Source organism: Heteronotia binoei, chromosome 4, assembly GCF_032191835.1.
Source record: "Heteronotia binoei isolate CCM8104 ecotype False Entrance Well chromosome 4, APGP_CSIRO_Hbin_v1, whole genome shotgun sequence".
Lineage (NCBI taxonomy): Eukaryota > Metazoa > Chordata > Lepidosauria > Squamata > Gekkonidae > Heteronotia > Heteronotia binoei.
The window spans coordinates 129226539-129241904 of record NC_083226.1 but is presented as its reverse complement, the minus strand read 5'-3'; the positions used below and the strand labels follow the sequence as shown (position 1 = coordinate 129241904).

Sequence of the window (15366 nt, the reverse complement as noted above, 5' to 3'; positions counted from 1 at the left end):
TCTCGCGCTCTCTCTCTCTCTCTCTCTGGCCATGCCATTTAAAGGGACTGCACTCCTTTTAAATGCCTTCCCTTCATTGAAAATAATGCAGGCACCTTGTTTGGGGCTCAGAGAATTGGATCCCGTGGTCCAATCTTTTTTAAACATGGGGGGTGCTTCGAGGAGAGGTACCAGATGCTATGCTGAAAATTTGGTGCATCTACCTAAAAAAACAACACCACAGAGCCTCAGATACCCAAAGATTGATTCTCCATTATACTGTATGGCAATCAGTCTCCATAGCATATAATGAAGTATCCAGTAGACATTCCCCCCACCCCCGCAAAACAATTTCTGATAACCATGAAGCAGGGGGAGGGCCTTCAGGAGATTGGGGATTGGCAATCCTGTCTGAGTCTTCTAGATCCTACTGTGAAACTCTAACCAGTAGCCTGACCATGGTAACTCCATCCACAGAGACCAAAATAGCCCAGCTCTGGTTTGGGAAATACCTGGAGATTTTGTAAGTAGAGTCCATTTTCTCCACATGAACTGATCTCTGTTATCTGAAGATCAGTTGTAATCCCAGGTGATCTCCAGCCACCACCTGGAGACTGGCATCCCCGCAGTCTCTTTTCTTTTTACAGAAAGGAAGGAAGGGTAGGCGCAATGCTGGCAATACTGTTGTGGTTGTCTAGAAATGACCAATGGGGGCATTTGTTTCTTAAAGCTACAAACTTAAAGTTATACTTTTTTAAAAAAAACAACAACAACAATTTTTTGGCAAACCTGAGGCTTTCTCAGGTCTGTAGAAATACTGTCTTGTCTGTCCACATCCCAAGTTTTTGGATTTACCCACAGATGGGGTGGGTCATGTTGAGAATTAGATATATTGATATATCACAGAAGATATGTATATGTCTACAGTACACATAGCAACTATTGTATAACTGGTCTATAATATAAATTCAAATTCAAAAAACCTTTAATGACATAAAAGAATGAAATGGTCTATAATACTGTAGACTGCCCTACTTTTTTAAAAAAAATGTCATGCTATTCTGAATGAGTAAAACTGTGTCTTAAAAAGCCTGTCATTCATTTCAAAAAGAAAAAAATTAAACTGGAGGGTTTTTTAATGCCCATCCAAATTTCCCATTTTTTTGTAATCAATGACTACCTAGAACCCCTAGTATTACCTTTCCAATGAATTCTGGAGTCTGCTGAGGACAAGGTGAAGTGAGAAAATTTCATATCCACAAGAAGTATCAATTTGTGGTATGCAGCATCCAACCCATTACATTTTAAACACAGTTAAATGCACCAGAAAGGTCAAAAGTCTAAAATCTTCCTATATTTATGAGCCTTAAATATAGGAAAGGAATCCCATATGGAGGTCCCCAAGATAAAAAGCCCCGTGGTGCAGAGTGGTAAACTGCAGTACTACAGTCCAAGCTCTCTGCTCACAATCTGAGTTTGATTCCAGTGGAAGCTGGGTTCAGGTAGCCAGCTCATGGTTGACTCAGCCTTCCATCCTTCTGAAGTACGTAAAATGAGTACCCAGCTTGCTAGGGGTAAAGTGTAAATGACTGGGGAAGGCAATGCCAAGCCACCCTGTAAAAAGTCTGCTGTGAAAATGTTGTGAAAGCAATATCACCCCAGAGTCAGAAACAACTCACAGGGATTACCTTTAAGATAACTAAAGAACTCCCACCCATATATGAAACCAATCCAAACAGAGAACATACATTGAAGACCCACATATATCTGAAAGCTTAAAACTCTTCCTTTCCTCCCAACATTTGCTTTTAACAACCTAAGCTCTCAAAGGTTCTTTGGCATGAAATCCTTCAAACTGAACACCTTGATATGCAGTACTTGGAGCAAATTTTCTGATAGTCCCTATCTTCCAGTAGGCATGATCTTTATTATCGTCACCTTACAACAGGTGATTCTACCTCCAAAGCTGCAGTAGTACTGAATTCCTGCATCTGATGACTTTTTCCTTACAAGTCTTTCTTATGTTTGCCTTTTCTTCATCATCTTTAGCATTTTTACTGTGAAATGTGTTGAGTCTTTTTCAAATGTATAATTTCCATAAGATAACCATCCTACATAGTGGTGCTGTATCAAGCTCACTTTACTCAGTAACTGATATATGTATGTACTATCATAATTATCAATAAATGTTTTATTTCATAAAAAAATAGAAAAAAATATTGCAAAAATGCTTTTAAGCACATTGTATTTTAAGTTTTAAAAAAATGTGTTGGGTCTTTCAGTCTCTTTCCCAAGGAAATAGCAACCTTCAAATTCACTATATTTTCTTCTCAATACCACATAGATCCTCTTAATTTTTCCTACTTGTTTCTACCTCCTTTCCTAACACAGTCTCAGGGAATTTTAGCATCAAACACAACACAGGGATGCTATAATCTTAACTACTCCACTGGAACTCCAACTGTGAACTCATTTACCCAGGAACCATATTAGCTATATGTTTATAAAAACTTAAATTTCTAAGAACTTTTGAGTTTCCTCTCTTTCTCCATCATTTCTTTTGATTTATGTCATTTGCATCTTAGTCTGCTGCACAGAGACCTCTTGAGGTTTAATTGCAATAGTTTCAGTACTTCAATAAATACCTTAATTGAATTATGTCAGCTCTACTAATAGATCTGCTAAACTGAAAAAGAAGACTTTATCCTAGGCCATGCACCCTATGGCCATGGTATAAAACCAAACCTGTGCTGAAAGTGCTCAGCATGTGCACAAAGATACCCAAATAAAATTCATAGCACTTTTATCTGCTCACAGCAGAGAATAGTGGATTCCCAGAATGTGTTATGAAACAGCATATGTGTGCAGAAGCCACTGGGGAATACCATACGCACAATGAATCCAGCTTTGCTGTTAGCCGCCCTGAGCCACCTGGTGGGAAGGGTGGGATATAAATTACAAATAAATAAATAAATAAATAAATTTGCTGTTTGAACTACTACTCTGAGCATGAACCAAAATTTTATCAGTGCAATCCTATGAGTTATTCCATTCTAAACCCATTTATTCCAATGAGCTCAGGATAGAGTAGCTCTGCATGGAATTTTTCTGAATATCAACTTCAGTAGGAGAATTGAGCACATGTATAATAATCTCCTCCTGAGGAAAAATGGATCTTATGTCTTTAAATCCTTCTGTTTAGTTACAGTTAAAATCATTGTCAAATACAACCACTTTCAGAAGATTATTTTTATTGGTCTAATTATCCATAGAACACTAGACTGGGTTTCAGCAATAACTGTGTTGGACATTAAGTGGTTCGACTCATTGGGAAGTGAACAGTTGTCAATGGAGTTACTAAATTACTTATCAGTAAGTTTCTCTTCCTATGCAACGACCATAGGAGCCCAAGAGATAGTATGAAGGGGGAAAAATGTTATTTGAGGTAGCAGTCTTTCACTTAGAGAAGAATGTGATCAGTTGAGATCAGTATGTCTCTTTTTTAGTTAGACATTGTACATCTGTCTTTAAAATAGATCACATCAACATAAATAATCCCAGCTATATTTCAGATGATTATTAATTGGTTAGTTCCAACAGACAGTAAACATTTGAAATGGTAAATATACAAATTATATAGTAATTTCTCTGGTTTCATAGAACACACAATAAATGAAGAAGAAATGTTGGTTTTATACCTGACCCTTCACTACCTGAAGGAGTATTGGAGTGGCATACAATTACCTTCCTTTCCTCTCCCCACAGCAGACCCTGTGAGGTAAGTGCATGTGGAAGAATGAGGAATCAAACCCAGTTCTCCATATTACAGTCTGCCGTTCTTAACCACTATATCATGACTGGCTCTCTTACTTGTTACATTCTTGACCATGACCTGTTCATAGAATTGCTGCAGTTTATACAACAATAAAGATATACAATAGTTTCTAATGGGATATGAAGTAAAGATGGGCACAAACTGGCTGGTAAACTAGAATTTGTTATGAATTTTGGCTGGATCATGGTTCATAAAGCAATGGTTGTGAAATAAAGACTAACACACATTTCCATGAATTTTGGTGCAGTTTGTGGTAGTTTGTGAAGAACTCTTCACAAAAAATAGCTGTTTGTTTTAAATGGCTGGGAGCTGTTTAAACTCTGCCCCATGACTTTTTGCAGAAAGCAGGGGTTTCCAAACAGCTTAGTGGCAAGGACAGCCATTTAAACCCTGCTTTCTGCTCCCTGCAAAAAAACATGGAGAGCAGAAAGCAAGGCTTGGAGCCATTTAAACTGAATAACTGAGCAGTGGTCCCCACCACTCAGCTGTTTGGAAACTCCTGTAGCTTTTTGCAGGGAGCAGAAAACAGGTGTTTAAACTTTAAATGACTCATGGACTAATATGAACTGGGTCGGTTCATGAACCAGCTTCCTGGCTCGTATGTGTTCATGTTTCAGTTTGTGGTTCAGCCACAAACCTTGAATTGAATTGGAAAAAAAATGGTTCATGTCCATCCCAAGTTTGAAGAACAATGATCAGAAAGGTTTTCATTATATATATAGTTTCCGAAAAATATCTGGACCACATTTTGCAATCTGCTCTATGTAGAACATCTGATCCATTAAGATCTGCTTTATGGAGAACACCTAGCTGGAATTGCAAGACAACGCGCTTAGGATCATAGCACCTGAAATGTCATTTTTTTATGTTTTAAATTGCTTTTATTGTATTTATGTTTTATTACATGTCTATATTCATGCATATGCATGACCATGTGAGCTGCCCTGAGCCTGCCTCAGTGGGGAGGGCAGGACATAAATTGAAATATGTATGAAGGACAACTAAAGTTTGTTTATGATGGCACCGGGGGGGGGGGGGTGTTGCCCAGAGGCATAGAAGTCAAGCATCTGAGGGTCTGAAGGGCAAAGTGGAGAGAAACTGAGGACTCAAAAATCCCATTGAGGGGGAGTGTGGGTCCCTAGCTGAGGAACCCACTGGCTGAGCGTCTCTGCTACTGGCTGAGCCCCTCTGCTCGACTTGAGCAGAAAGACAGGTGTCTCAGAGCCCTGATCAAACACCAAACACCCCAACTGTTTTCACACTGAGGAATGAATTCCAATTCCCTTTCCTCTCTTCATCCCCCCTTAAAGTTAAAACAGCTGCATGTGAGCTGAGGGTATATATCCATAATGGGAGCTCTCTGTTGGCAGCTAGCACTGCCTGTCAAGGCTACTATTGGTGTTTCCAGGACTGCAGAAGGGCTGTAGAAGTCCAGCCCCCCCTTGCTTTGATGATTAATTGATTGGTACCAGTATTTCTGCTGCAGAAATCACTGGCATGAACCACACAAACCTCCTTGAAAACCATCATGGGATGTTCACTGTAGACATGATCACACAACCCTCAGCTCCCAAACCACAAACTGAGTGATTTTCATGATGAATTTAGGTTCACGATGAGGTGTGGGGCTCATGCGTTTCAGCCCCCAGACCCCACAAAGCCTGAAGACAGAAATATGGGTGGATCACGCATTTGGCATATCAGCCTGAGCCGCCCACATTGTGTCTGAAAGGCTAAAAGGGCGCAGTCATCTTACACTTGTATTCTCGCTTCCTTTTGCTGACACATGTATTCTTGATAAATTGCTGGCTGTATCGAATCTTGGGGGCTATGAAGACATAACCTCATGCATGCTTCCTGTTTTATTAACTGCCTGAGATGTATAAATAAAACCAGGACTTGCAGAGAGCAAGCTTTCCTCACTTCCTCAATACACATGTCGAGAGTCTTCATTCCTACATGTGGCCCCTCGAAGCAGGGACAGCTCACCAAAGCAAGGACAGCTCACCGAAGCAGGTACAGCTCAGCTCCTGGGACAAGAGAGAGCTCCTGCTTTCAGGTATCGCCTGACACAGCCCAGCAGCTCAGTTCCTACTTATCAAATGCCTGGCATACAGCCCCAAAGTGCGCACTCCGTCGTTCTCAAATGACCCCTTTCATTTGGTAAGTAATGGGTGGACAGTTTTCTCAGGCTGAGCAGAAACATTTAGGTGAGTTAAAGTTTTTTTTTTATATAAATATTTTTATGTTTTATCGACTCTTGTACAATTGGCCATTACAACATATGAATGTTGGAATTACAAATAACCCTTCCCCCCCCAACCCTCCCCATCTTCTCTTAGTCTTTTCCCCTCAGCCAAGGGCACAAAGTCTTGATCTTCCACTGAATGTCCTTCCTTGTTTCTCCTGAGATCCACTCTAAATAAGGGTTCCATCTGGTCTCGATTTCCTTGACTTTATCTTCCCACGTGGAATCCTTGTTGATTGTTGCCACGATGTCAGACTGTATGTAATCAAACAAATAGCTGTGCCAGATTTCTATTGACCATTTACTTTTATCTTTCCACCCCAAAGCGATGACCGCCTTCCCCGCTAGTATCATTGCCTTGACAAGGTTTTGAGTGGGTCTACTTAGTGCCGGACTTCCTATTGTGCTTAACAACATCATATTAAAGCCAATGGTTAATGGTACATTGCAGACTTTTCTAATAAATTGAATAATTTCCCCCCAAAAGGGTTTAACCTCTTCACACTCCCACCACATATGTGCAAACCAACCCATAAATTGTTTGCAATGCCAGCACTTGTAACTCATTCCTGGGAATATATTGGCTATTTGTGCGGGAGTTTTGTACCATTTTGTGAAAAATTTATATTCCAGTTCTTTAAATTTGATTACTTTAATCCTTTCTAGTCCTTCCAAGATTTTCCCAGCCAACCTCTCTGTTAACTGACCTTCATGACTCCAAATCTTTTGTAAATGAACTATTATTTTATCTTTATTTGAAATCATTTTCCTGTATAGTGACCCCACTAGACCCTTCCTTTGTTTGGCCATTACTTTATATATCTCTTCCATTGGAGCGTCTGACCAAAGCTCTCCCTTTTCACTGATCTTCTTAACTCTCTTATGCAAGCCTGCTATGTTTAACCAGTATTGATTACCTAAATCTTCTGTAATTTCCTGTAAGGATTTTAGTTTACCACCCCTAAACATATCGTCCACTCTAAAATAGCCTTTGTTTTTAAGCCTTTCCCACCATTTTATAGCATGCGCCTCCTTAACAATAGCTTCTAGGGGGGTCCACCTTGAAACCTTTCCTAGCCACTGTGGGTACCATTTCATCCAGGTTTCTAATGCTACTCTTCTGGACCCTATAGCTAATTTTAGATCTTTTGTCGACCCTGTGGAAAAAATTCCAAATCTTCCAATACCACTGTTGACTGCATTCTCGAAATTAATCCACTTCTGTACCTTATCCTCACTCAGATCTAGTAACGCTCTTAGTTGGAAGGCCTCATAATATTTACTTAAATCTGGGATTCCCCAGCCTAATTCTGATTTAAGGTTGTATAGAATTCTCTTATGAAACCTACAGTTTTTATTATTAAAAATCCACACTTTGATTGCTTTATTCCATTGTTCAATTTGATTTTTCCTCAAACCTAAAGGCAACGTTTGGAATAAATACATTAACTTTGGTATCAAGAACATTTTAAGAGATCTTATTCTAGTTGATATCCCTAGTATTTTATGATTCCATTTATTCATATTTCTCTCTATTTTCTTCCATATTTTACCATAGTTCTCCTTTATCATTTTGTCCATATTTTTTTGCAGGACTATCCCTAGGTATTTAAGTCTCTTGGCTCCCATTCCTATATTCGTAATCCTATTTATTTCCTGTTTTTCCTCTCTATTAACATTAAGGTATAGAATTTCTGATTTTGCCATATTCACTCCGAGCCCTGAACACTTTTCAAAATCATCTAAAATTCTCTTAATCTCTTTAACTCCGTCTTTTGGGTTAGACATAATTACTATGATATCATCTGCAAATAAATTAATTTTCATTTCTTCATTACCAGACTTATACCCCTCTATTCTCCCCGCATTCCTAATTCGCTCTGCTAATTGCTCTATAGCTATTATAAATATGAGCGGAGATAGTGGACAGCCTTGTCTTACCCCCCCTTGAATTGGAAACGCTTGTGAGTGGTCAGTGTTGACTCTAACTTTGGCCTTACCTCCGTTGTATATTTCCTGTATAGCATGTAAGAACCGTTCCTCTAAACCTATCTTCCTTAATATTTGCCACAAGAATTCATGTGAGAGAGTATCAAAGGCTTTATAAACATCCAACTTTAACAGAGCTATTTTTTTCTTTTGGCCATGGTGCAATACATTTAAGATATTTCTAATAGGATGGGCAATAGATCTACCCTCAATAAAACCGTATTGGTCCCCTTTTATGATTGATGGGATAACTCTCTTAAGTCTATTTGCTAAAACCTTAGCAAAGATCTTATAATCTTGATTTAGTAAACTAATGGGCCTATACGAACCTACTTCTTCCGGATCTTTCTGGGGCTTTAATATCAAAATTATTTCTGTTTCCTTCCATGAGACCGGGGCTTTCTTTCCTTCCAAGACTTCGTTAAAAACTACCTGCAATTCAGGTGCTATAATTTCTACCATTTCTTTATAAAAGTCAGAAGTAAAGCCATCCAGCCCTGGTGATTTACCTTTTTTGAGCGCTTTTATTACTTCCTTTATCTCTTGGAGTGTAATCTCAGCACCCAGTGAGGCTTTTGCTTCCTCCTCTATGATTAGCTTAGGTGCGTCCCACAACTCCGTTATATTCTTTTTCAAATATAATTTTTTATAGAAGTCTTCAAATGCCTTAGTGATTTCCTTAGAGTTTTGAGTTGTATTATTATTAATTTTAATACTTCTAATTGATTGTTTTGCCTTTTTAACTTTCAAATAATTAGCTAACCTTTTTGCTGTATTAATGCTATTCCTCTGGAAGTCGTTCCTAACCATTATTTCCTTTTTCCACATTGTTGCCATATCTAGAGCCTCCAACTGTTTTTGAATCTCTTTAATTCTAATCTGTAAACTAGGATTACACTTTCCCATTATTTCTTTTTGTAACTCCTCCAATTCATTAAGTTTTGTTTGCCTTTTTTTTATACCATTCTCTTTTTATGTCTTTTTCCTTCCTAACCAAATGGCCCCTTATTACCGCTTTAGCAGCGTCCCATAATATATTAGTTGACACAGTTCCTCTATTTTCCTTAAAATATAATTTTAACTGTGTCATTAAGTATTCCCTATCTTCTTCTTTTGCCATTACCAGGTTGTTATACATCCAAGGTCTATTTGTCGAGGGAAGATTTAGTTCTAATTCAATACTTAGAGGGGCATGGTCAGAAATCAAAATTGGATGGGTCTTGATCTCTTTAACCACCATATTATTATTTTTTTCCAAAATTATATAATCTAAGCGGGATGCTGTTTTATGTCTACAAGAAATATGTGTCGGGCCGGGTCTCGTGTTAGTAAACTCATGAGCGTCCTTCAAGCCCCAATCTCTTAGCTTAATACTATTGTTCTTGGTTATGTCCGCACTTAAATCGCCCACTACAATTACTTCGCCCTCTGAAAACTGTTGTATCTTCTTAAAAACCAAGTTTAAGAATTTCCTTTGTCTTTTATTTGGTGCATAAACATTTACTATAGTGATTTTTATGGCTTCCAGCTTAAACTTAACTAATAGGTATCTACCTTCCTTATCTACTAATTTTTCCATGTTCTCCAACTTAATATCCTTACGAATCAATGTAGCCACGCCTCTAGCTTTGGAAGACCCTCTTGCTTCTGCTAAAACCTGCCACCTCAAATCTTTTATCAATGGTTTTCTATCATTTATTTTTTTGTGAGTTTCCTGTAGGCACAACAAATCTATTCTTTGTTCTTTAGCCATTTTAATTACTCTGAGTCTCTTAAGATTTGATGTTAGACCATTCACATTCAGTAAAAGGACTCTTAAAGATCTATCCATTCTCTTTATTTGTAACAAACTTGGGCCCTAATGGCTGAGGGTATTTTACTATACTTCTAACTGAAAACCCACCCCCCATTCCCTTCCCCTGTGGCACAGACAACTTTCTGGATGAGACCATCATCCTGTCTTCCACCTTCCAGGGGGTACGCACCCCGCCCTCCCCTTCTAGCTTCTAGCTAAATTTAGCTCAAAATGTTTTATACTTCCCTTTAGTAGTCCGTTCTTGGCCTTTTCTCTTGTCTACTTGAGCTTCCTTCTCCCGGGTCCACATCGAGCTCCACTGTTTTTTCTTCTTCTTCCTCTCTCGGGTCTCTCAGGTCGTCTGTGGCGATGCCCAGGCGAGTGAGGAGATCTCTTGCTTCCTTAGGGTTGCAAGCCACCAGCCTTTTTTCGTCTTTAAAAATAATTATTGAGGAGGGGTACCCCCAAGAGAATTTAATCTTATTGTCATATAGTTTTTGCCCAAAGGGTCTCATTAGCCTTCTCTTTCTGATGGTTTCCTGGCAGAAGTCTTCTCTCACCCAAACTTTCCTTCCTCTAAAAGAAAGGTCTTTCCTTTTTTTCAAAGTCTTGAAAACTATCTGCTGAGTCTTTTCCCTTGAAAATTTAATTATGACTTCCCTTGGGGCACCCCCATCTTGTCTCCTTTGCAGTCTATGAGCCCTCTCAATATCCTGAGATTGCAGAGTAACTCCTTGCTCACCCATCCAGTCTATAAGAGTTCCTTCCAGGAGTTTATTATTTATTTCCTCTGAAATTCCACCCAGGATCAAATTCGCTCTTCTGTTACGGTCAGAGAGCTCTGTAAGCTGGGAGTTCAGCTGGAGTATTTTCTGTTTGTTAGATAAGGCAAGCTCATTAGCCGAAATTGCAATGTTCCGTGTGTCCTTGAGCTCTGCAGTCAACTCTGAGACTGCATCTCTGACTGATTTAATTTCAGATCTTATCTGGTCCTGGGATGACATTATTAAAGCCTGGAAAGCAGTAATTTGCTCAGATAATTTTTTAATTGTCTTAGCCATGTTGATTTATTTCAGGAGTTACGCTCGACCACTGAGTAATTAACCTGGGCGTTGCCTCTTTAATTTGGTAGTAAAAGTTGTTATCTTACCCTCTGGGACCCCAGAAAGGAATTCTTATGTTCTTCAGACCTTCGTAAGTAAGCTCCTTCTTCAAATAGTCTTGCCAAAAGGCTATTTACATTCTTTTGAGCTATTTAAAATTTCAATCCGAAGGGGAGGACGAGCAAACAGCCGGCTTGGTTAACGCATGCGTACAGACCCCCCAGGTGAGTTAAAGTTTTTGATCCAAAAGTCCGGTGGGTCCGTGACTTCTGGCCAACTTAAGACTCCGTTACAAGAGATCAGTAAGCAATGCCCCTGGTATCCGAAGGGTGACGAGTTGCATATTCAAAATAATTTTGTATGGCCCGCAAATGATGTTATAAATATCCAAATGGCCCTTGGCAGAAAAAAGGTTCCACACCCCTGCTGTAAGTCTAGAGGTAAAACAAGTCAAAATGGCTTAACATAAAAATAGATGTATTGAAAAAAACTGCCAAGTAATAGCGTTCCAGTCAAATGCAAGAGTCCTTAGGCCCATTTGAAAAGGTAAGCTTTCATTGCTATCAGTTAATATGTGAGGCCCAAGTTCCTAATTAAGTAGTCCAGAACAGCCTCTCCTTTTGTGAGTTTTTTTTTCTATTGAACTTCAATTGTCAGAAGTCAACCTAAAATATAAAATCATGTACTATCAAATTCTAGAAGTGTGAACTCCTTCTTTTTCTTCCCTGGCTGGGTGGGGGTGGGGGGAGCATGACACATAAATATACTCCCAAAGTAAAGATCAAATAAAAATATTCAGTATTCTAAACACATGTTCTCCATGCATTTACAAGCTGTTGACCGAAACAGCCAATATCTACAAAGCACAAGTCACCTGATTCCACTGAATCAATTTAAACCAGCTTTTCTCAAGCCACTAACCTTTTTTTGGCTAGATTTTTGATGTTTGATTGTTGGGCTAGTATTTCTCCCCTTTGGGTAGTCATCAGTACTTTGGAACCAAAACATAGCTTTTTACAATAACATAGCATGTAATGTTGAAACTGGCTTGTTTGCATTATGACACTTACAGGTACTTTTGTGAATATCTCATTGGAGTAACTGAACACTGGTTCATGGTTTGATCATCAGAAAGATTCCATATCTTGGGCCAACATCTGTCTTAGTGGTATTACTATTGCCATTGGATAAACTTCTTTTTAGCTGTCTGTTATGTATGAGAATCAATAGCTGATTTCGCACTGACCTTTTACTGGCGCGACCACCCTCCTCACGCCGGCGGATCTGCAGGGATTTCGCACCAGAAGCGCCAGCGCAGCCAAAAGAGCCGGCAACTTCCGTCGCGAAACCAGCTCAAACGGAAACCGCCAAGAAGCAGGAAAACGTTTGAGCGGGTTTCGCGACGGAAGTAGCCGGCTCTTTTGGCTGCGCCGGCGCTTCTGGTGCGAAATCCCTGCAGATCCGCTGGCGTGAGGAGGGTGGTCGCACCAGTAAAAGGTCAGTGCGAAAACGCCCAATGTTGTTACCAAATGGAGTTTCTGCCTGGCTCATTGGAGCCTGAAGGACTGAACTTGGGGACTTAGGAACAATGGGCAGTAGGATCCAAATCCCAACTGCCCTGCTCCAATCACAGGCCCCCTGCTGGTTTGAATGACCCAATAACGTGCTAGCGCGGGAACCCAGTGTTGTATATAGTTGGCCCAGTAGGCCCCGTTCTTCAGTCTTGTTAGTGCAGCCACCCATCATGCTGTACTCAATAGAGAGCTTGCTATCATTACAACCTTGCCTCATAGATGCATAGAACCGAAAATTATACTGCTCATTCCTAAATCAACCTTGTAGCTCTTTAAACCAGGCATTTCAAGTATGATGTCAGTAACGAAGGTTTATTTTGACATAGCAGATTTACATTTTCACTTTCTTCAATTGCAGATTGTTGTCATGACAACTTTCTAAAACAGCATCTTCATGTTTCTTAACTAATGTTTTTTTCCCCCAGGATCTTGAGCAGAGATCCTGTAGAATGTTAATATCTGGTTCCTTGATATTCTGAAACTGAAGTTGCCAAGGATGGAACTCATCATCTTCTATAGTCAAAGCACATACTTTTCAGGTGCTGTAAGGGAACCTGGAATCAGCAGCTCCAGAATCTTTATTATTGGAACAGCCAGCCTCTGGGGTACAGCCTTTGCCTGAAAGTTACTATGGCATGTAAATACTCTGGTCCTTAGACTTAGTACACAGTTTTCAGAATCTACCACCTGAAGTTCAAGCTTTGTCTTTATATAGTTCTGATGATATTTACAAAACATTTGGAGTCTGAGTCTGTTACCAATATGAGCACTTTAGTGGTTCAGTTTGTAATGCTTTGTAAGCATTCAGAGGCATTGCAGTATCTGGCTCTGGTTTCATTTAAAATGTATTGTCTTGTGGTCATTTGTGAGAAGATTCACACAATAACCATCTTACAAGGCTGAGCAATTCAGGGGACTAATGAAAAAAACAGTGGGAGTTTTCATCTGCTGTAAACATATTATTTATTTATTGTTTTAGTTTTGTAAAAAATCTATCCTTCCTTCCATGAAGGTTGCTTATAAAAAGTGTTAAAAGTACGGGGACAAACTTGCAGCTATCAAACAATAAAACTGCCCAAGAATGCAAAACATGACACCACATTACATTAAACAATGTACCTCAGCAACTGACAAAAGCCCTGTTGAAAGAAACTAATTTTACATGCTCTCCCAAAGAAAGAGCTTGCCATGCATTCTTTGGTAAGTTGTTGCCAACTGAACAGAGGGACAACCAGGATCCGCTGATGGGCAAATCAACCTGGAATCACAGCAGGAGAGATGTGCTTCCCCAGGTCATGAATAACTTCAAAGGTAATAACTCAATTGAATTAAATGTGAGCAAACAGGTACCAGGTATAGCAATTTCAAAATCAGAATGATGTGTTTATAATATTTTATTGCTGAATCTTGTACCTGCTGAAGTTTCTGAGTGGGTCCATGCAGAGTATTATAGTAGCATGGAGCAGTGTGCCCAAAACAGCCGAGTATAGAATGGAATATAATTGGGAAAAAATGACATTCTTAGCTTCCACTCCAAGCCGCCCCCTAAACAGTAAGGATAGAAGAAAGAGAAGAGGAAATTGGATTTGTAGCCCATCCTTAACTACCCAAAGGAGTCTCAGAGTGCCTTACAATCTCCTTTCCTTTCCTTTCCTTTCCTTTCCTTTCCTTTCCTTTCCTTTCCTTTCCTTTCCTTTCCTTTCCTTTCCTTTCCTTTCCTTTCCTTTCCTTTCCTTTCCTTTCCTTTCCTTTCCTTTCCTTTCCTTTCCCTTGTGAGGTAGGTGGAGCTGAGAGATAATTATACCATGTCCAATACTGGCAACACTTGCAAACAAAATATTTACAACCAGGCCATCTTCTTTTTTATTTGAATTCATTTTTAATTTGTTCTTTCCCATCTTCTTGATCATCATATACAAGGACTGGTTCAGAACAGTAATATTTCACCAATAACCTTGAGAATGTTTTTCTCTTGCTTTTTTAATTGTAGCATATTGCTTAATGATTAAGTTGGCAATTCTGTGGACAAGAGGGGAGTTGGCATGGTATAGCCCAGGGGTGACTGAACTTGCTTAATTTAAGAGTTACATAGAATAAATGTCAGATGTTTGAGAGTCGCAAAACATGAATGTCAAATGTTTGAGAGCCAGAACAGGAAGGCAGGAAGAAAGGCAAACAGATGGCAGAGAGGGAGGGAGAGGTGGAAAGAAAGCAGCCGCCAGCTGGCTTGGATTGTTGAAGTGATTTCAAGAGAGAAATGCCTTCTCCAAGATGGCCAATAAGGTGGTGGGGGCTTCGAAAGCCACACAATGGCTGCATTCAGATGGCCAATTTCAGCCAACAAAGGCATGGCCCCCAGGTGGATTAGAAAGCCAAGGTCAGACAAGCATAGCTGCTGCCCATTCCACTCTCACCCCATCCTCCAATGTCTCCGAGATGGATCAATTTTTTTAAGAATACAGGTGAGTGCCTAGAGTGGACTAGTAGGTTCACACTGCCAATCCACCTTGCTTGCATGTTTGTGCATTCAGATGCCTAGACAGTGTGGCAGAAGAATTTGCTACGACTTCATAACACACTTTCTTTGAGTGTGTCATGAAGCTTGCCAAGGCTGCAAAGGATTTCTGGCTAAGGTTACAAAGGGCATCCTGTCACCCCCCTCCCACAGCATACTAAAGAAGGAACAGATATAAAAGTCTCTCAGGTAGAGTATCTGCAGTCCCTACTATTAGCTGGCAATCTCTGGCTCTTGTCTCCAAGGCCCCCTCTTGATTTTTTTTGTGTGATACCCATGTAAATGTATACAATCTTTGATTGCCAACCCATCCTTTCTTTTTCTGTCC

The 15366-nt window shown here is 39.7% G+C and overlaps 1 protein-coding gene across 1 annotated transcript in view; it reads right to left on the bottom strand.

The window, feature by feature from the left end:
• The window catches only part of EDIL3 (EGF like repeats and discoidin domains 3), a 439981-nt gene that overhangs the window by 225124 nt on the left and 199491 nt on the right, over positions 1 to 15366 (bottom strand). The window lies entirely within an intron of this gene.